We start from the raw sequence: 23491 nt of genomic DNA on the forward strand, positions 1-23491 counted from the left end.
GGAACACAACAGTCAGGAAAGGCCTCTGGGTTTTCCTACGTGCTCATTATACTGAAAGATGGCTTCTGAGAGACATTTTATGTTTACATCTCCCATACTCAAAAGCTAGCTCTTTGAGGGATCAACTAGACCTTTTTAGTTAACTGGCTACCTCATAAATGATCCCCTTTATAAATAAGTGCCCCCTTCCCCATGTAGGGATGAGACCTCTGCAGCTGTGTTTCTGCCATCTTAGCCTGCATCTCAGAGCATAGGTGAGTAGATCAGAATGGACACTTACCTACGCTGGGCCAGAGCTTCTCATAGACTATGTACTTGTAAGGAAGGAGCCTCTGAGCTTGGATCTGTCTCTGAAAAGGAGAAGCTGGAGTCACCAGTAGTGATGTATCTTGAGGCCATTCCCTTCAGAGGGACCATTTCATTCATATAAGGCAGGTGCAGACCTCTAGGTATATGCAGAATACAAATACATGTGCTGACCTTGAGTAGCCATAGAATTTTCCTTCATAGCTGGGGAGGCAGAGCTGAGTTTCAGAAAGAGCAGAATAGACCAGATATCTGGGGGTGAGGGTGGTGGGAAGGAATAAATCAAAAATCTGCAGTTTATGAGAATTAGAGCTTGAGTGAACAAGAGAGGAAGGGGCCAGGGGAACCACTGCCTGGTTCCGGTCAGCTTTCCCGATACTGGGTGCAGGCCCCAAAGAGGCCCCATTCCCTGTGGTGTTGCTGAGAAAATGCAAGATTCTTTCAACAAACTCCTTTTCAGCTCAGGGGCAAAATGAATTGTGCTTTAGTCATCTAATCCCACAAGGCTGAGAGTAGCTTTTTAGAGAAGCTTGCCACATCAGGCGTCTGGTGGATTAGACTGCTGGTTCTTTACCTTAGCTGTACATTAAAAGCACCTAAGACACTTTTAAACCTACCAGTTCCTGGGATGCCTGGGTGGCTCAGTGGTTAAGCGTCTGCCTTTGGCTCAGGACATGATTCCGGGGTCCCGGGATCGAGTCCCACATCAGGCTCCCTGCATGGAGCCTGCTTCTCCCTCTGCCTATGTCTCTGCCTCTCTCTCTGTGTCTCTCATGAAAAAATAAATAAATATTTTAAAAAATAAAATAAAATAAACCTACCAGTTCCTGCATCCCACTGCCAGACCTGTTAGATTCAAATCAACTTGGATGGGTGAGCTCATGCATTCGGTATTTCTAAAAGTGTCCCTGATGATTCCAAAATGTGATCAGGAATGATCACAGTCTAGATGCTATAAAAGCACAAACACAAGTGAATGCTGGTGGTATATTAAGCCATTTTTATTGGTTAACTTAACTGTGTTGAATCACTTATCAGATTACACAGTCTGGGAAAAGACTTGGACAGTTAAGTAGGGTTAGAGTAGCATCATAGCAGCAGAAAAAAAAAGGGCAGGCATTGACTTTAGTCCATATTTTTTCAAACAGCAAATTATTAGGGCACTGAGAGTAGTTACATAAACCAGTAGCTGAGCAAGTGGAAGGAAATGGGTTACCATGACCCTTTTTAACCTCCTAATGTGGAATTCTTTTAGAATGATATTTTATAAAACAATATTTTGCTAAAATGTTAAATTGAAAGTCAAGCTTAACTATATGACCCAATCTCTAGATCAGCATAATAAAGTGATCATAGCTTAATGTCCAATTACTGCTTTTATATTAATAATTTAATTATTAATGTAATTAAGAGGCAGCATGAACTTCCAAGAGTACTAAAATATATCTCTTTAAGGCTCTATGCCCAGGGGCACCTGGGTGGCTCAGTCTGCCTTCAGCTTAGGTCATGATCCCAGGGTCCTGGGATCGAGCCTCACATCAGGCTCCCTGCTCAGTGGGGAGCCTGCTTCTGCCGCTCCCTCTGCTTGTGCTCTCTCTCTTAAATAAGTAAAATCTTTAAAAAAAAAAAGGGGGGGGGCTCTATGTCCAATTTCCCCACATAGTTCCCTGAGCTCAAGAATGACTTCATCTTGCTTAAAATGTTGTTGATACATTTCTTAATGCATTCTGACTGGTATTGTAGTTAGCTGAGTGTTCGTCATTTGCCTTCTACTTAGAAGTGCCTTGAGAGAAGCAATCATGGTATTGATCTTTGTATCTTTCACAAGGAACCTTCTTCAATTAGAGCATTTTAGTTCTATTTGTTGTATTAAGCTATATCATTTAGCATAAATTCTACTGCCAATAATGGTAAACCATTTTGCAATGGCTTAAATGATGGGGTTTTTTTCTCCTATAGCAAGAAATCCAGATACAGACAGCCCAAGGCTGGTAAGGCTTCTCAAAGAAGCCATTAGGGATATGCATTTTTTTTATTTCTCTGCTTCTACCATCCTTAGTTTGTCATCTCATAGACATTAAGATGGCTGCTATGGGGGTTGCCTATATGGCTCAGTTGGTTAAGCATGTGCCTTCAGCTCAGGTCATGTTCCTGGGGTCCTGGGATTAAGCCCCGTGTCAGGCTCCCTGCTCTGTGGGGAGTCTGCTTCTCTCTCTCCCTCTATCCCTCTCCCCAACTCATGCTTTCTCTCAAATAAACAAATTAAAAATCTTGAAAAAAATATGGCTGCTATACCCTATGCATTGCATTTTTTGCAGGCAAGAGGGGACAGGTTCAAAAGGCCCAAAGGATCATTCTGGCACCATCTATCCTTTTAAAAAGCGTTCCTGGAATCTCAGCCATTAACAATAATTGGTTAGAACTGGACACATATTTACCCCTGGACCAATACCAGAAAATAATTAGGGAGAAAGGAATTATGGATTAGGGTTGAGTCAGATAGAAACATTCACATAAGGTTTGATTCTAATTAGAACTGAAAGGAATGTTACTGATTATTCAGCACCTCCTACTGAGATCTGACAGATGAGAAAACTGTGGGCCAGAAATGTGTGAGATCCACAGCCAGGTAATGACAGGACAGAGAACAGACCAAGATCCAGCTATCACCATTCCTATGTCATTAAACATTCCATACATCGACATATGGATCATTAGAAGGTCCTACGTTAGAAGCTATGAGTCATTTCCAAAGACAGAATTGGAACTTCGTTTCAACTGTCTCCAAAAGAACCTTTCCTTTTCTATAAATATTCAGAACAACAAATGGGAAAACAGACCTTCCAGTCTTCCTTTGACTTAAAAGATGGCAAAATAAACTTCGAACTTTCCGGGTGATAGATATATCCTCCATAAGTTGTCCTCTTGCTCTGTGTAACTTGGCAGGTTGTTTTTTAAAAGTCATAATGCAGAACAAGTTCATTACACAATGAAAATCCAAAAGTGGTCAAGTGCAATTCCAGTCTTTGCTCTTTTCCCTTAGTACATACCACCATTGATAATTTTTGCTAGGAAAAATAATTAATTTATTGTTACTATCAAATGATCTTAATACACTTGACACCCTAAAAATAAGGTTTGCTAATTGTATGACATCTGAATAATTATCATTCTATAATTTTTCAGTTTCCCCAACTGACCAGTCTTAGCTCTTTAGGTATGATTGCTGCATTCAGGAAAAAAAAACCTCATTTCAACCAACTGATGTTCTGTAACAGTTTCGATTATTAATTCTCCAGCTCTACAATTTTGATCATTACGAGTATAGGTTGAATAAGTGGTGGCTATTATTAAGTTTAGGTTAATATAAATTCAACCACAAGACAATAGGGCACCTAGGTGGCTCAGCGGTTGAGCATCTGCCTTTGGCTCAAGTCATGATCCCGGGGTCCTGGGATCAAGTCCCTCATCAGGCTCCTTGCAGGGAGCCTGCCTCTCCCTGTGCCATGTCTCTGCCTCTCTCTCTCATGAATAAATAAATAAAATCTTAAAAAAAAAACAAAACAATAGATATACATCTTTGAAATAGTAAATCAGGTTAAAGCAAAAATCAATTATCTTTTTTATCATGTTCAAATATATTTGGGCCTGGATTTCTGGGACTCATAGCATTTCATAATGATATCATTACCCTTATACATATATGTTTAGCCAAACATATATGCATTTAAACCATCCATCCATTTACTGTCATGTGCAGTTATCATATACTACTTTAAGGATTTATTCAGCAATAATCTTTCTACCACCACAAACTCTGTTGGGTAGAATGATTTCTATGAAAATTCTACTTCATAAGCTATCATTTTAAAGAGGGAGGTACAGTAAAGAGATGTTTTATCATGCATTTTGTAATAACCCTACATAGTTTTTCTAAGTCAATTTTAATCTGTTTTGGGCTGTAGTTTATCGGTTATATTTCAGTTTCCATGGCAACAGATGCAATCATCGCATACACATTCTGCAGCTGGGTAGACAGACAGTCTCCTCTGAGACTTTAACTTGCAAATAAAGCAGTGTGTGAGTAAGAGGCAAGCATTCCTCTCCTCCAAGAGACTCAGCATACTGGACTGCACTTCTAGGATACCAGTCTCAGGTGATAGCCAAAGCAAGGCTTCCAAATGCAATGCTTTCTCCAGCCTTCCCATGGAACAATTGAGACATCTCTACCCAAGGCATAAAGATACTTCCATTTCTGCTTTTAGAATTTGGGACTTAAGTTAAATAAAACACAATGGAAAACCGTACACTAAGTACCTGGTTCTCATCCATTTCTTAAGACTTCCTGTGCTTCTGAAGTGGAAATTTATAAAAATACAGTTCAGCTCTTCTGAAAATAAAAGTTAGTTGATGATGAAAAAATAAAGTTGTAGAAGTCACTGAAAAAGAAGTAGGAACCAAAGAAATTTTGGTAACAAAAAATCCTCTAGAAAGTCTTCCATGATCTCCTGAAAGTAAGATATCATGTATTCATCTAGCTACTTCTTGTGACACAGTGAAATAGTTGACTCAGTTTCAAAGAAAAATGGTTTATTTTTTTGTTAGAGAAAAATCCCAAATATACACGAAAATAGAAAACACACGAACCACTATGTCCACATCCCCCAAATGAGTTATTAGCAATATTCTGACATTTGTTTTATCTATAAACACCACATATTTTTGACAGATTATATTAAAGGAAATGTCATTTTACTCATATGCATCTACTACTTTTCCAACTGATAAGGATATTTTAAAAATAACAATTATGCTCTTATAAATAACAACTGAAAAAGAGCAATTAATTCCTTAACTTCTGAAATATTCTATTTTGAATTAATAATAGTATGAAAAGAGATTGATGTTAACAGTTGATACACATTGTTTAAAAGACTTGCAAATAAATGACTTCCATGAAAAATTACAAATGATTTATTGTTCCCATGGAAAATAAAATACTTTAAAGAATTTTTTTTTTATTCTGTCCTAAATTTTTCTCGTCCTTTCTCTAGTTGAGGCACCAATTTCTAGTCAGTTACTATCATTTTACAATATGTGGGGAATACCCATTGAAGAAGCTCATTTTAATTGAAATAACATCGGGAAATATCTGATTCAGTCTTCTATTCCTCTTCAGTTGGCCTAGAAATCAGTGCCAAGAGGTGACTGCTTAAAACTACTATGTGTGTGAAATCTATTTCATTAAAATCCATTGATTAAGCTATTTCTGCATGAATACCTTTCTTGTAGATAACTTATGTTCCATTTTTTGAGTGTCTGTCTTTTCATGTCCACTTAACTTCTATGAAATTCCCTCTGATGTTTTTCCTTATCTTTCCTGGTTTATCTATTTCTCTCTCCATTTGTGAATCTTTTTCTTTCTTTTTCTCATTTTTTCCCTCCATTTTCATCTTTCATTTCCTTTCTAATCTCTGCCTCTCCTTCCTAGTTTTTAAATTTTTTGACTATTAGGCAATATTTCCTATTCTTAATTTTTAAAATAGATGAGAAAAATATTTGGAGTTTGCCTAAAAGAAAATAAAATGGTTTTCATTTTCCCCCCCTTTTTTAATTGAAGTATCACTGACATATAACATTATGTTAGTTTCCAGTGTACAACATAACGATTGGTATTTGTATGTATTGCGAAATGATCACCACAAGCCTGTTTAACATCCATTAAAAATGGTTTTTCAGGGCAGCCTGGGTGACTCAGCAGTTTAGTGCCACCTTCAGCCCAGGGCCTGATCGAGTCCCATGATGGGCTCCCTGCATGGAGCCTGCTTCTCCCTCTGCTTGTGTCTCTGCCTCTCTCTGTCTCTCTCTGTGTGTCTCTCATGAATAAATAAAAAGTCTTTTTTAAAAAATGGTTTTTCATTTGACTTTCTTCCTTCGAAGTAGCAGCTCTCTTAGCATGTTTGTTTAGGATGTACATTTAGTCACTCTAATAGATAGCTATACATTGTATGTTTATTGAAGATGGTTTCCAAAAAAATTTAAGCAGTTTTGTAACTAGGAATTTTACTCACTCTCATGGCTTCTATGCTAATAGGATAAAGAAAATTGTACGATGCCCTGATTTTTGGAAAAGGTCAGTGGTTTAGAGAGTTTCAAAATGTCACTCAGCAGGTGAGTGCAGACCCCCATTGCTCAGTATTTACTTAGGAAATTTAAAGATATTCCAATTAGATTCCGGCATTAAATACAGATTTTATGGGTCTTGTTAAAGCCTTACATCTGGAGGACATCTTAGAGACAATACTCTCTCTAAAAGTCCTTCATTTTACTGTTTGGGAACCGAGACTGAGAGGCTAAGTGATTTCCAAGGGTGGCCTTTTAAGTTACAAATGGGCTGAGAACTAGAACCTTCATTTAATGACTACCAGGCCAGTACTTTCCCTACAATTTCCAAAAATAAGGGGTGATTACTTGTTATGTGGTGTGAAAAGACAGCACTTTCTCACTTTGGTACAACCAGCATTGTGAGTTGTTTCTCCAGGATGCCTGATCTTTTCACACTCTTTGACTCAGTAGGTCTAGAACATTAAAACACATCATAAGGACAGCTGGGTAGATCAAGAGATATGGAAGAAGATTTAATCTGCTTTCATGCAGAAATGCAGCTACAGTAGCCCCTCTTCTCTGAGGGGGATACGTTCCAAGACCTGCAGTGGATGCCTGAAACCACAGGTAGTATGGAATCCTATATATACTATGTTCTTTCCTATACATACACCCCTATGATAGTTTCATTTATAAATTAAGCAGATTAAGAGATTAACAACAATAGCTAATAATAAAAACAGAGCAATTATAACAATATACTGTCATAAAAATAATGTGAATGTGGTCTCTCTCCAGATATCTCATGTTGTACTCACCCTTCCTTTTGTGATAAAGTGAGATGATAAAATGCCTACGTTGATAAGATGAATGAAGGTGAATGATATATGGTTTGTGAACATAGCATTAGGCTACTATTAGTCTTCTGACGATAGTTGCAAGAGGGTCATCCACTTCCAGTTGATGGTGAGTAACTGAAATAGTGGAAAGAAAAACCAGAGATGGGATGAGGAGTGGGCGGACTACTGTAATGGTAACTTACTAAGAATAAGTCAGGATGTCCTTTCAGGGGAATTTCAAAATGAGAAACTCCTCACTAATGAAGCAGGAAATGCTGTAATAATTTTCTAAAACAGCATACATGTTTGGATCTGTGAAAGGGGTCTTGTTTCCATTCTTTCCTTTATCTTCAATGATCTAATGTATTTGTTGGCTTCATAGAGTCTCTGTCATTTTTGTTCTGTTTTATTAATAAGTTCCTGAGGAACATGCCACTTATTTTAATTAATGATGAAATTTAAATGGGTACACATACCACATTATTATTATCATTAAAGTGCCCTGATAATAACAGTGATGAAGAAAATAAGAACAAACATGTCCTAAATACTCAATTAATTGATTTAATTCCAATGCCTTTTGCTTTCCAGAAGCAACTTTAGGAAATGTGTTTGGATTTTCAACTCCTCAAGGGATGACCTATATTTTAAGGCATTATTAGCTTTATTTAATATGAGCTATTTCTCTCACATGTTTTTAAAATTATTAGCCTTATTTACATTTATGTTTAAAATACCCTTTTTATGACACACAATTTTACCGAAGGGATACCTATTAACCACTCATTGCAGGTTGGAATTAGAAGTAGTGATGAAGAACCACTGTCCTTCATCCTCTATGTCTAATGAGAAAAATAAATAAGTAAACATTAGAAATGTCACTTTGGTGAGGCTATTAACAACCTTAAATTATAGGGAGGTTCCTCTAAAGGGGAAAAAGGATGATAAAACATGTCTACTTGAAATGGCTTCATAGTTTAAGCAAACAGCATAGCCAAAAAAAAAAAAAAAGTCCCACCCAGCAGGAAATGGTAAGAACAGCCTTAAACTATTTCAGAGAAATACACTGTTTCAATAAAAAGTTAGGGGGAAAAATCAGCCCACAACATCAGCTGAATTTTGACTGAGACTGTCAAAGACTTGGGCTGGAAAAATGCAATACTAGGAAACTTAAAATTCCTAAAGATCACTGGAAATGCAGCCCCTAGGAAAAATAATGGAGACTAATGTATAAAAATAAGGATGCCAATCATATGTTGTAATTCAGTCTTTCTTTCCTCACGTTAAGCTTTAAGTATAACATTGAACAATATCACAATGAGTTAATTGATGTATTCCAATATTATTAAAATGTACTTACTGAGAATGCACAGTTCCAGATCTCTATACTTCACATCTAACTCATGCTGTGAACTAATAAAATGATTTCTACAAAAATATTTCCCAACATTCTGAAAAAAATTTTTAACTTGTAGTAGCTTTTGCCTAACTATAGTATCAAGTAACAACCAAAAAATCATGAATGGTTTGTAGTCATAGAAGTTAATATGACAGAAAGAACTAGGGATTTCAAAGTCAGTTTAAATATTTACATCCTAGTTTCTAGTCAATGACCTTGGATAAATTATTTATCTTTTCTGAGCCCCCGTTTTCCCTATTTATAAAATGAGACTAATGATATTTACCTTATTGGGTCTCCTTTACCACTTATGCAAGATTATATATATCTTGGCTTGGTGTGTTGTAAAAGTTCAATTAATGTTTGTTTCTTTCATTTTTTGATTAGGGTAGAATCTGAATTAAGGGCATCAAGGTGGCTCAGTTGGTTAAGTGTCTGCCCTTGGCTCAGGTCATGATCCCAGTGTCCTGGGATGGAGCCCCACATTGGGCTCCCTGCTCAATGGGGAGCCTGCTCCTCCCTCTCCACACCACTTGTGCTCTCTCTCACTATCTCTCTCTCTGTCTCTCTCAAATAAATAAATAAAATATTTTTAGAAATCTGAATTAAAAGCTGGATATTTTTAACATGTCGGCCAGTGTTCTTTTCCCACAGGTTACACAAATCGTTGCAGTAAGCTGGGGCCCCTCCTGCCCTCCACCACCCCTGCTGCCCCAAGAAAGCTGGAGAATGAAGGCTTGTATAAGAAAGAAAAGAAACCTTAATCAATGTTAGCATCTTTAGGTGGATGATATGATAAACAAGAAGACCATGTGCAAGTCAAATATGGAAATGATGCTTCAGGTTTTTGTATCTCTAACATTGAGTGGATTGTAAGAATCTTGTGGGAGCACAAATACCCCAACACACGGTGCGGTGTACCTCATTGCTACTTAAAGATGTTTTCTTGTAAGTTTCAAATTTTCTCATTGAAGCCTGGGTTTTTCCTGATTCTTAAAAAAATCATATGAAAATCAATAACTTGATTTTCATTATGTGTGATGTTGAGACATTTATTTTACAAAATATATCAGTAATAGTAAAGGACGAGTGAGTGATTTGTATAGAACACCACCACCTTTCCATTGAATTTAACAAGAAAGGCCTGTTTTCAGTGAGCTGTCTGGAAATAAGTTTTTACAAAACTCAGAATGGGTGAGGCAAGAGCTATCTCAAATATATTTACTTTTATTTAACAGCTGTATTAATGGTTCGATGTAGAATTGTCAAGTCAGGGCCTCCTGGGTGGATCACTAGGTTAAGCATCTGCCTTTGGCTCAGGTCATGATCCTGGGGCCCTGGGATCCAGCCATGTGGGCTCCTTGCTCAGCAGAGAGTCTTCCCCATCTCCTTCTACCCATCTCCCCCTCTCATGCTCTATTTCTCTCAAATAAATAAAATCTTTTTAAAAAATTGTCAGATCAAAGGATTTTCCTCCTTATTGTGTATTTACTTAGTTTCTAGAGAGTGCTCTCAAAATTCCATGGTTTTGATAGCGATTGGGTACATTTAAATTCTTAATCTTTGTCATACGATATGAAAGGGCAGAATCACTAAAGATGGCCACTCTTACTTAAGAAGTCATGTTTTGAGAAGGTGGAACTATCCTAAACAGCAAACTAAAGCTTCATATTTACTGCACATTGTCACTCATACATCCCTACATGAGATTTATATTGCCATTTTCTTAGACACATCTTTAAGAGCTTGTCTTTATATTTACTATCTTTTTTTTATAAGTCAGGAAATTCTAACTTAAGCAAGTTAAATACATGAAAAGTCGCAGCTTGATTGGAAGAAGGATGTACTGGAAACCCTGTCTGCTGACTATATTATGTATGTATCCACCCCCCCATGGGAACTCATCCTCTAGAGTAGGAAACAAGCATTGCCATACCAAATTGAGAGGCTGACTCTGACTTCCATTCTTTCATCTACCCAATCTTAGAAATTCTATGTGCTCTAAAGATTTCAGTCTTCCCAGTTCTTCAAGGATGAAGAACCCCTTCTTTAACCTATCTTTTGAATTCAAATTCCAAATCCATATTGCTAATTTCTGACACTACAGAGACTCAATAAGACCAAACTGAATACTTTCTTTTACTGAAATAATATTCCCTTCCAAACTTTCCGAAAATCACTCTTGATTTATTCCTTCTTCCTCTTCTCCCACATCCTGTCAGTTATATAATTCTATTAATTGTTATTGATTCAGTCCTTAAATAGTTCCTGGACGTATGCTGTGCCCCCTGCAGTAAAATCTGTCCCAGGCATGAGCCTGGGAGCAAAGAATGTCAAGATAAGTCCCTGTCCTCTAGGCTCACAGTGAATGGATTTCAAATTTTTATTTAATGTCTTTCACATCCAACAATTTCTTTCCATTCCCACTGCCAATATTTTAATCCAGTTTATCATCTTGTCAGGATCAGACCCTTGCCTGAGTTTCCTAGCTGCTGTCTGCTTCTACTTTCCCTGCTCAGCTTCAGCCTGAGTTCCCATCCTCTATACTCTAACTGCTCTGCTCACTACCAACAGAAGAATCTTTCTGAACCCTGCTTTGCAATATTGCTTCTTTGTTTGCACACCTCTAATGGCTGCCTTTTCTAGCATAATTCGATTCAAATATTTCAGCCTGTTATGAATGAACCAGCTGGGACTGTTTGATATCAGGGCCTTCAAGGCAAAAGATGGAGAGAGTTCCAGGAATGTCAGGTCTGTCTGCTAGGACCAAATCTACAAAGCAGCCTCCGGACAGGCTTCGGGGGCAAAACAGGAGAGGTCAAGGCTTTGCTTAGTATGCACTAGGAAGGAAATAAATAAATGAAGAAATGAATGAAAATTAATGTATCTCGTGCTCCGAGCAGAATTATTTATCATCAGATAGGCAGACAGGTTTGAACAGCCTTACATAGTGATTTTATTTCTTTTCAGTGTTTTTTCTATCTTTTTAGAGAAAGCATGCATAGGGGAATGTAAGAAATAGTGAAAGGAACTATAAGGGAAAGGAGGGAAACTGAGTCAGAATGAGTCGGATAAAATTAGAGAGGAAGACAAAACAGGAGGAGAGACTCCTAACTCTGGTAAACAAACAAAGAGTTGTAGAAGGGGAGGGTGGAGTATGATTGGGGGCGGGGGAGATGGGGTAACTGAGTGACAGGCACAAAGGAGGGCACTTGATGAGATGAGTACTCAGTGTTATACTATATGTTGGCAAATTAAATTTAAATTGAATATTTTAAAAATGAATTTTTAAAAAAGAAAGCATGCATATGATAACAGGTCTTTTTTTTGAAGACCTTTTTTACTTCTATGTATTTATTCCCTTATACATCACATTTTCCATGTGTGAGGCACTATGCTAGGGACTAGTGATACAAAATTAATCAAGAAAGACAGGTCCTTGCTCTCATTAAAAGCCCATGATTTATTGGATGGAAATAGACAATTAAATATTAAATTACTTTAAATTATACTAGAGTACAAGGGCTACTTTAAATTATACTAGAGTACAAGGACTACATGGGATGGTCTCTGGGGAAGAAACAACTTTAAATGGACACCTAACAAATTAAGAGTTAGTCATTTTATAGAATTGTAATGAATCATTTACTATATGTGTAAAGGTCTTTTTAAAATACACTTTATGTCCACTTTCTCAAATGAAAAGTTCTAGATATCAAGGATTGAGAAATTATTTTCTAAGATCTGATAACTGCCACCTGCCTGCTTTTAAGATATTTCATTTTTGTCTCTCCATCAATCATGTTATCTATGTCCTTTTATGTGAGTACATCTTTCTTTTTTTAAGGAGGGGAGGGCCAGAGGGACAGGAAGCAGGCTCCATGCCCAGCACAGCCTGTCATGGGGCTCCATCTCATGACCCTAAGATCATGACCTGAGCCAAATCAAGAGCCAGATGCTTAACTGACTGAGCCACCCAGGTGCCCCATGAGTACATCTTTCTGTTCTGGAAGAGTTTCACGTTGGAAGATCTTGTGAAGCTTTCTTTGGTACAAAATATCACTTATGGCAGTGTCAGATCAAAAAATGGATTCTCCACTGGGAAATAGCATGACAGATCATGTATACTATCTTTAAACATTGCTGGGAGTTATCACTGTTTAATTACTTTTTTTCCTAATATTGTACAGACTACATGAGTAGCAAATGATAAAAAGGCAGGGTCTGTGTCTATCTTATCTAAGGCAGCATGTCCTCTCAACACTTAGCATCATTTCTTGCACCACATTATAATGTCCATATTATAAAGAAAATGGGTTAGTGCACCTTTTCAAAAATTGGAGAAAATATAACCAATAGTATAGAGAGGCAGAAGAGGGTAGAAAAAAATAACCCAGAAGGCTTTGGATCTCACTGGAGACAAGATGGTGGCATTTGAAATGATTCATGTATGATCATCCAAAATTCTTGTGGCTTCAGAGAAGGTACACAGAAATATGTCCACATATACTCACATTTCAAATAAGAATTTGTGGTTAGAGGAGGATTATTGAACGAGACATGATCCTTTTCTTAAGCAACCTACAGTCTAGCTGAGGAGACAAGGCTCAAGAACAAGAAACAACCTGGTAGCAATTAAGTGCTAGGCATGAGGTGCAGAGAATCTGAGCTTGACAGAGGCAGAGAGAATGGAAAGGAAGAAGAATATTCTTTTAGAATTTAAAGTTATACCTTTTTATATGCTTGCTCATGTCAGTATGTCCCTTTAGAAATATAAGTTCCTAAGGGTAAAAACCATGCCTACTCAGTTGATTGAACTCTGATAACTGGGACAATTTCCACATCAAATGTCAGACAGTCTCTCAACCTGTGGGGTAATTCTAGCTTCTCTGTAGCTTCCCCCCAAAAAGGTCTTTTTCTTCGTTTTCTTCTCTGTAGCTTCCCCCAAAAAGTATCTCCTCCACTAACCTTTGGGGTTAAACTTTTGTGTACTAACTTTTCCAAAGTGTGCCTATTTTGCTGGCCTTCAGTCCTTCAGCCTTGACATGCTGACTCTCAAGACTTGTGGGCTACATTTTCTTCTTTTAACTGGCCTACTGAAACGTGATCTATTCCTGTCTAGTTATCTTGCTGAAGTGAATTTCTGGCTCTATCCTTTACAGAATAGAGTGTGTGTTATCACTCCTGCCTCCTTGTACTAGCTGCACAACAAATTACCTCAGAATTTAGTGCCTTAAAACAATGTACATTTATTATGCTGCAGTTTCTCAGGATCAGGAATCTAGGAGCAGCCTAGCTGAGTAGTTGTGGTTCAGTCTGTCATGAGGCTGCAGGCAAACTGTTAGCTGGGAATCTCGACATCTAAAGGCTTGAATGGGGCTGGAGGATCCACTTCCAAGCTCATTGACATGGCTGTTGGCAAGAGGCCTCAGTGTCTTGCCACATGTACCTCACCATAGGGTTGCTCGTGATAGTACATGTGGCTTCTCCCAGAGCGAACAATCTTAGAGAGAGAGAGAGAGGGAGAGAGACTACACTGCCTTTTCTGATGTACATTGCTAGTTCCACCTTATTGAAAGCAAGTCACTAAGTCTAGCCCATACTTCATGGAAGGAAGATGGGAATATCAAGAGGTAGGGACCATTGGGATTGTTCTGGAGGCTGCACACTATATCCTTTTATAAGATAACTTCTCAGTTCTTCATTTGAAGTAGTTACCTTAGTTTTTTAATGTATTTATTAACCTCCTCATGGAGTTAAAGTGAATTTTAATGTGTTTCCCTGTGAAGCTATATGAAATTAATGGTTTATACAATAGCTTCAAAATAAGAATTCCCCTTTCTCCTACTGACATATTTCACCCTTTTTGAGAGTGAAAACATACTTGTCTCTTCCCCCCAGTATTATCTTCCACTAACTTCTGGAGGTTACCATTTCGTGCTTATTTTGATTTGTAAGTCTGTCGGAATAACAGCACAAAGCATTCCTTAAACTCACAATGTCAAGAAGCAAATAAAGAATTCTTTCTCCTTCTTACTGCCAACTGAAAATATTCATATCCAAATCCACTCAGTCAACAAGCCAAACCCAGTTCACTGTAAAAGTGAGCATTTGCCAAACATTTTCTTCATCTACTTTTTCCAAATAAATTAAAAAACTGTATTAATGTGAGCACTGGTTTATTTCATAAATAATTGAAATAATTCAGGGCTTGAGCCTTCAGAGTTGAGAAGAAGCAAGAATTCAACAACTAAAACATAGGCTTCCACGACTTGATTCTGGGCGTTTCTTTTAAACAGGTAGGAATTGGAAATTGGAAGTCAAAGTCATGGCCTCTGTCATGCAGGAGTTTACAATTGATGAACATGTTAGAGCTTGGATCCTGAAACCATACCCACTGTTACTAAGAAAGCAAAAACTAGTCTGATAACCCCCTTCTTGCCTTTAAGGAAGGAGCAGAGATATTCTTTTCATAAATGGATGCCTAGTTTGACAGCACTGAAAATATTGAAAGGAATGTTGCTACAATACCCATGATGGGATGCTTGAGCAGAATGCTCTTGCATTCATAGATTTGTACATAGATCCTTGGTGTATGAACAGAATGAAGACAGTACTGTATTCTAGTCTCAGTTCCACCACAGTTGTAATTTCAACAGAACATCTGAGCTTAATTTCCTCAAAAATGAAATAGGAATGATGAATACCTAGACTTGCAGGTTTGTTTTAATGGCTAAAGTGCATTAAAATACTAGTAAAAGGGCTGGCATTCAGGAAATGTTGATTCTTCTTCCTTTTATGTCCTCTCAAAATGTGCTGAAAATAACTCTGCCAGGGAACTTTTCCATACAGCTATTTTCTTGTTTTCTGGCTCTGCTGGTGGATCTGGGTGTGGAAGGAAGCTTTTCTACCTTCTGCATACAGGACATTATATTGTTAGCTATATTCTGAACACTTAAGAGAGAGAATTGAACTGAATATTTAAGTACTCCCTGAAGTCAATGCACAATTTAGGAAATTATGTATATTAGAATGTTATGTTGCAACATGATATATTAAGTCCCCATGAAGCTGTGGTTCCCAATTCAGACTGTATTAAGTTTCTCTGCTTAAATTTTATTATAGTGCAGATCATCGATATCAAGTGAATCAAGCCAACTATGAAAGCATCACTAATACGAGAAAAACATTTTAATGTATCAAGAAACCACTCTGAAATTTTTCACAAAATACACCACTTATTTCAGAGACATTTGCTAGAAAGTTCCTAATGTTGAGTTTTCTATTAATTTATGTTTACCAAATGCTTTGCAATCACCTTTATTTCTCAATCTCCCAAGACTTTTGATAAAAGATCAAGCCAAACCACTAACTTGGAGAAGCGATTTTGCTAAGGTCGAAGGCTCCATTATGCCATGCTCCAACTGAAAACTTAGGATAATTGGGTCTACAATATTTTGTAGAAGCCCCTCTACTATCAGAATAGCCAAGCTATCGTTTTGAACCTTTTCTCACACTGTCTCCCATTAATTGAAAACTATATTATCTCCCAGACCTCCTTCACTTTATCCACAGAGCCAAGAAGAAAAGTCAGCATGCTTTGCATCTTCTACTCTTCCAAGCTACTTTACTGTTTCAACTTTCACTCAACTGCTTTTCCTTCTAGAACTTTATATAATTCTCTTCTTGTCATATCATCTTGATTTCCTTGTCACATCCATGCTTAATCTATTTTTTATATTTTTAAAAAGATATTATGTATTTATTTCGGATAGAGGAACATGAGCGGGGAGGGGGAGGAGGGGCACAGGGAGAAGGAGAAGCAGACTCCCCACTGAGCAGGGAACCTGATGTGGGTTCAATCCTAGGACCCCAGGATCATGACCTGACCCCAAGGCAGATGCTTAACCAACTGAGCCACTCAGGCACCCCCCATGCTTGATATCTTTTTAAACAATATCCCAACCATGCTCAGTAATCTTCATCTCACACTATCCAGATTCAAAAAGTACTGATATATAAATCATGGTTCAGTTTTTAAATTTATGATGATAAATGTGACTATGAAGGAAAGCAATTATTCATGTTGAAAATGAGCCCATTTTATCTCTGTAGACCAGTTTATGAGAAAGCCTCAAGAGAATCAGAGGTCGTTTGATAAACAGAGAAGCAGAATAAAACAAATTAGATGATACTCTTAGTTAATGTCTTTAAGCTATGATTGCATGATGTCCGTCTTCACTAAAGATCATGCTGCTAAACAGGGTAGGTATTTGACTATTTTGTAGGAGACAATGCCTTGTAACTATTTTGAAGGCACACAAAGCTTCTATAGTACTTTTCGTCTTCCTCTTAAGAGGCCCCATGCAGAGTTGAAAACATGGGATATATTCTATAGCTATAGCCTATCTTTTCTTTTTTAAACACAACATGATGGATTAGACTTAAACATTCTTACAGTCATCTTGATAAACCTTGGGTATTCTTGTATTATTGCCTTAAATATCCATTTGCAAGTAGCTATATCTATCAATAGTTACATCATGTTATTTTTCCAGAATTAATCATGAAAAGGTGTTTAAACACCTCTTGCATCCCCTCATGTTCTCTCAACATACTCAAGCCCAAGTGTCATTATGACAATCAGATATATACAAGTATAATGAGACAGCATCTTGCCTCTATGGCAATTTCTTGCTTTCTACATCAGGCATTTCTTGCTATAGTACCTGAGGGTAACTGTTGAGCTACATTTTGACTCACATACAAACTTGGAAGTGTGAGGGTATTAAAACAATGCAGAACAAGAATCAGGAGAGAAATGCTCCCCTCTTCCATCCCCTTGAGTGGGCCATTCTGAGGTATGCTCCACACAACTCCTCAGATTGCCCTCATTAGATAAAATTGCATTGGTTGATCTGTCATATTTCTTTAAAAGAATGCTTTTTTTTTTTCTCAATTGAAAAGCGTAGAACTAGGGATATTTTAGTTATGTCCATTTTTACATTGTCAAGTAGATATGCCATCATGACTTTCAGAAGTATTTTATCAGTTTCTAAATCAGTTTTCCAGATAGTTTATACCAATCAAAAATATTTGGACTTAAAAAACTAAACACAGCATGAGAAAAATAAGTAAATCAAATGTTACGCGTCTGTATGATTCTCTTCTATTCAGTGTTTTGGAGTAAAGAAGTGAAAAACTGGAAATTTGCCCTTGGAAATTAAATATTTTTCTTTTTTAATTAACAAAAACATATTATGGAAACTAGTCACAAAGTAAAATTACTGCATTGTAAATATACAAAATATAAAAGTCTTACTATATGACTGGTCTTTGAGTTTGCCTCAAGATGATTTCCCATCTAATATCTTCCCTTAAATATTGATACAAAATCAGAGGTCAGCCAAAGATCTTGGCAGAGCTAAGAAATTATACATTAAATGAAGTATGCAAACACATTTTTGTTTTATAATCTTAATGCAGAGAAGATGGAAAATACATCGGTCCCCAAAGAAATATTAACTCTTAAAATTGGGCTGCTTTGGAATAAAAAGTCTTACATGTGTGCCCTGTGAACTTAGTAATATTACTATGAGTACTGTAATTTCTGAATTTCCTGATTTGTACTAAAATTGCAAGTATATTAGTTTAATATTTTATAGGGGTTTTGGAAGACTGCTCTTGAAATTTTCAAGGTAAAGGGTTGTCATTTCTCTGGAAGGAAAAATCCAGCATCTGACAATAATTCTGTGTAATCTTTTACTTGGACGAAGACTCTGATTGGTTATAGTCATGGCTTTTCCTCACACACAAATTGAACCATTTCACAAATAAAGAGGTTTATTCTTTTCTCCTCTGTTCAAAATAACAAAACTATATGTAATATCCTCCCTTTTGTCTCTGTCCTAGATCCACTAAAGTACTAGGTCTAATCCTGGGCACCCTGATTAGTTTCCCAGTCACCATAGTTACTGTTTAAAAGGGAGAGTTTTCATCTGAACACTCAGATTGTGCTTAATGCTTTGCAACCATTCCACTGACCTTATTCTTTCTTCTCTGCATTGTCATTTATTGTTTTTATTTCTTTGTTTTTGTAGCCCTACACATCTACCAGCCACTCTTGTTATTGACTGTTGACAAAAGTCTACTCAAATAATAAACCTAATCAAAATTCTAAAGTATTTTGTGGAAATAATTGGTTTATATTCAGATGCATGGACTAACCTACATAAACCCCTCCCCTAAAAACAATGAATATAATTTTATTTTTACGTGGTCATAAGGAATGTTAAACTTCTTGTTTATTATTCTTCATAGCAACATTCATGGACCTTAATAACACTTAAGTATATTGCTGACATTACCTGGATACTTGGTAGAAATAAAAAATTCAATCAAAATCTAAGAAAGTAGGCAGATGATTTTGTAATTATCAAGTTCTGAGTAGCTAGCATTCACTGAGCACTTCTTGTCAGGCATCTATGGCAAAGACTAATTATGCCTCTCAATCATTCCCTCTGTGTTAGGTCATTTCCATCAACATGCTATAGTGTCTCACCTCTTTCAAAAAATTATTTGTGCCTTTCCCTCTAGCTACCTTCTTTTCCTCTACTTTTTTCTAGAAAACATCTTAAAAGCATCTATACTCAGCATCTTCATATTCTTGTCTCCTATTTCTATTTTTAAATTCCTCTAATCAGGCTTTCATTCCTCCACTCCACTGAAAAAAATACTCTTCAAGGTCCTTAATTCTTGCTGAATCCAGTGGTCTACTCTTAGTCTTAATCGTATTGTATCCCTCCCAGCATTTGACATTAGTTGATTAAATCCATTGCTTGAAGACTTTCTTCTTTTGACTTCACAAACATTATACACCTGTTTTCCTTCCTATGTAACTGGTCATTTCCTTTTTCCTAGCTGTCTTTATTCCTCCTGGCCTCTGAATTTTTAAGAGCCCCAAAGATTGCTCTTCACTGAAAGTTTAAGATTTCTTTATTACTCTTTGTATAGAACTCTGGGCTCTGTGTATATACAAATCCTAATTCCTGGAGAGAGAACATTTCTTCCAGGGGACATAGCAAGAGTCCAGTTGAGCAAGAGTCCAATTGAGCTACTGCCCGAGCACTTTTGACTCCTTCTGTCCAGTGATTAGTCAGCAAGATAGAGTACAAGAGGATCAAGAGGAGGTAGGGCTGGTTGGAAAAGTGTGGAGCCCAGGCAATCCACTTGTAAAATCCATTTATATGCCTTGCCCAGTTCTGATGGCAAATTGACAAATGCGGTAACTCTGGCCAGAGAAGGGCAGGGTAATCAGTGCTTTAGATACACCTCCGAGAAAAGGATCTGGGTCATGCCACCAGGTAAACCACTGAGACCACTAGAGATGACAGCTGAGGGGGAGAGGGTCTAGAGTGCATGGTAGAGGAGGGAGATGAGTTAGTGTGGCCCTGTAACCAACTGCAGCATTGAGAACTCTAGCTTGTCTCATTAACCTTCCCTTTCCAAACTTTGCCCTTTCCCTCCCTCCTCCATGAGGAGCTGCTTGTAGAAACTATGCAGAGATTGAGGGGCACAAGGGGTGGATCATGGTAGACATACCTGGCTTCTGGGAATGCTGCTGGAAGATGGTTCTTGGCTTTCAGCATTCTCTAGGCCCAAGGTCATGCCTTCTTCCCAGAAAAGCTGGTATCCAATCATCAATCAGATAGGAGTATAAAGGTCAATTCCATTACCCCCGCAGAAACAACTTTGAAAGGCTGTCCTAGCTGCACAGATGGGTTCACATGGGTTCAGCTGCAGTTTTGTTGGGACTGCATTGCAGCTCAACATCACCTCTACCCAATTCTACTTAATTTTCCTCTCTTCCACAAGTGTTGATCCTGAAAGCACTTCTCAATAAACTTCCTATACCCTAATCTCCATCTCAAGGTCTGCTGCTGAGGAAAACCCAACTGGCAAACAATAGGATATGTTAATATTGTTGCCTGAAGAATATGAACACTCCTCTCAGAGCAAGGGGTGGAATTGAAAATCTTGTGCTATTTGTTCTATGATCCATTTCTCACTCATTCCCTATACTGTTCAGTATAGCAGAAAGCTGGCTCCTGAAACTACATTTCCTTGGCTCCCTTACCAACTGGCTTCTAGTTAGGTTTGCTCAATGGGAGGCAGGGGTGGGAGGAAGGAAGAAGTATGTCAGGCTATTTCTACCCCTCCCTCAAAATCCCTGGTGGTACCTTCATTTTCTTTGTCCTTTTGGTCCACCCCATGTCTATACTCTCACTCTTACTGAGCAGCCCTCTGCCATGTTTCTAGCTCCCACTGGTTATACTCAGTTCCTGAACTTGCTAGATGATTGCAACCCAGGTATACAACTAACTACAATTCCTGAACATACCAAATGGGTTTGTGCATTCTTAGTATATGTTCTCTCTGCCTAGAATCCCAGGCTGTTTTTGTCAGACCGGCTCACATTTATCCTCCAAGACTCCATGCAGTTTTCATCACCTCCTTGAAGCCTCATCTAACCATACTCCATTTCCAACATGTTTCTTTAGAAGTCTTTGCTTCTGTCTATCACATAACTCATTGTACTAATCAGTAATTACATATTTACATGCCTTGACAAGACTGAGACTTCCTTAAGGGAAAGAGAGGTCTGGTCTTTTATTTAGCATTCTAATGCTAATACAGGTGGCTGATATGAGAGGCAATCAATAATTGTTTCTAAAATGAACAAATGACATAGAGATAAGCTTCTGTATGTCATGGGTAAATGTTTATGTGATATAGATTTGAAAATACTGATTTTGGAGTCAGACTGTCCTGGAATAGAGACGTAACTTTAATAAGAGCTTTATGAAATGACCTTCACAAATTGCTCAACCACTTCAAGCCTCATTTCCCTTAGTAATAAAATGAAAATAACACCAGTTTCATAAGAATGTTCTAAGAATTAAAACAATAATCATCATAAGCATGCTATCATTAAATATCATTCTCATTTTTGCACCCTACAGAGTGCTAAAGCTTTTCGCATGTAATTCTCATTGAATCCTTCAAACAGTTCTGCAAAGTTGATTGCAACACCATAAAGATTAAAAAACAACAATACCCTGTTGGTTGGTAGAACGTGGGACTCTTGATTTCTGGGTTGTGAGCTCAATCCCCACCTTGGGTGTAGAGATTACTCTAAAAAAAAAAAAAAAGCAGCAAATTTAGACTCACAGAATTTATTTTATTTATCTAATGATACATAGTAGGCTTATCAGGGTAGGTTATGCCAAGCTGCAGTAACAAACAAACTATAAAATATCAGTGGTTTAACAGATAAAGGTTTATTTCTTACACACAAAGTATGCTGTGGGTCCAACAGTTCTCCTGGGTACTTTGATTCTAACTTTTCTACAGGGATTCAAAAGTAGTGCATCTTGCATGTATGCCATCTTGAACACATGGCTTCTAGTTCACTGCAGCAGGGACAGTGTGAAGGTGGTGGGGGGTAATTGGTTGCAGGTTGACTTTTAAGTACATCAATCAACTGACACATATCACTTCAAACCACAGGATATTAGCCAGAACAAGTCATGTGGCTCTGCCTAATTTCAAGAAAGCTGCAAAATATGAGAGAATGTATGGCTCTTTAGTGAATTGTAAATAGTTTCGCCATACCTGGCTGCTAGGCTGGGTTTGAAATGGTAATAAGTATGTCTCATATGCTTCAAAGCTAGATTTGCTGGATAAAATACATGACACCCAGTTAAATTTCCAAATAATTCCAAATAATGAATATTTTTAGTATGAGTATATCCCATGCAATATTTGGGACATACCTATAATAAAAAATTAAGCATTATGTATCTGAAATTCAAATTTTATTTATCAAATCTGACTTTACCTAAGGGCATATGTTTCATACAGAACTAAAACCCATTGCTAATCTGAAGTGGACAGCTACTGCCCCACCCTCCTTCAGTTATTTAAAAATTTCTAGCAAATTTAAACATATCTGCAGCCACTAGCCAATTCACAACAGCTACACCATATGTGTATATAGTATATATATTAAAAAAAACCTTTAAAGCCCTTAAATCAAATAAAATTTGGATCTCACTAAACTCCATTACCAGCTAAGGATGTAGCGAGCCTTCTGCAATTTAAGTTGCCTGAAACTCACTGTTCCTTAATTGTAAAATTAGGAGGTTTGACTAGAAAATCTTGAGAGTTCTCTTCATCCCATAAAATCCAGTATGCAATAACTCTATTGTGTTACATCTGTAGCACGTGTCAGGATGTTACTGAAAACATACCAGAAATAACACTTCTAAGTGTCTGGTCTCAAAGTACATTCCTCAGGAGGCCATTTACTTATTTTAATGATAATGATGTTGCTTAAATCATTTTTGGTAAATGTGGCAACATATTGAGTATCTTCTCCGGTGACAAACTATTTTTTCATGAAAATGGATTTGATTTTTTTTTTTGAAGCCAGACAAAAGTTATTTAGAGCCAAGTCCAATGGATGGTCAAACTGAAAAATAAATAGAAAATTTGGATTAAATATGAAATGGGTTTTTTAAATAAAAGAAATGAGTTTATTTTTGAGAATCTTAAGCCACAAGTTAAAACCAGTTAGTTTTAAGAGAGAAGTTCAAAACCCAATTTTGAGCAATTGTCACATCCCCGGAAAAAATACATGGTCTCTGACTTTAAAGAATTCACACTCAGGACGCCTGGGTGGCTCAGCAGTTGAGCACCTGCCTTTGGCCAAGGGAGTGATCCTGGAGTTCTGGGATTGAGTCCCACCTCCTGCTCCCTGAATGGAGCCTGCTTCTCTCTA

General features: G+C 37.4%; 1 long non-coding RNA gene across 1 annotated transcript; it reads right to left on the bottom strand.

The window, feature by feature from the left end:
• Positions 1-1884: 1884 nt before the first annotated feature.
• Positions 1885-23179, bottom strand: LOC112917019 (uncharacterized). The gene is made up of 5 exons (XR_011996547.1): positions 22962-23179; positions 21767-21843; positions 7230-7385; positions 4624-4745; positions 1885-3374 (listed from the first exon to the last, which is right to left on the bottom strand). It is a non-coding gene; the product is annotated as an uncharacterized lncRNA (long non-coding RNA).
• Positions 23180-23491: the final 312 nt, after the last annotated feature.

The sequence above is a fragment of the Vulpes vulpes genome, chromosome 13 (assembly GCF_048418805.1).
Source record: "Vulpes vulpes isolate BD-2025 chromosome 13, VulVul3, whole genome shotgun sequence".
NCBI lineage: Eukaryota > Metazoa > Chordata > Mammalia > Carnivora > Canidae > Vulpes > Vulpes vulpes.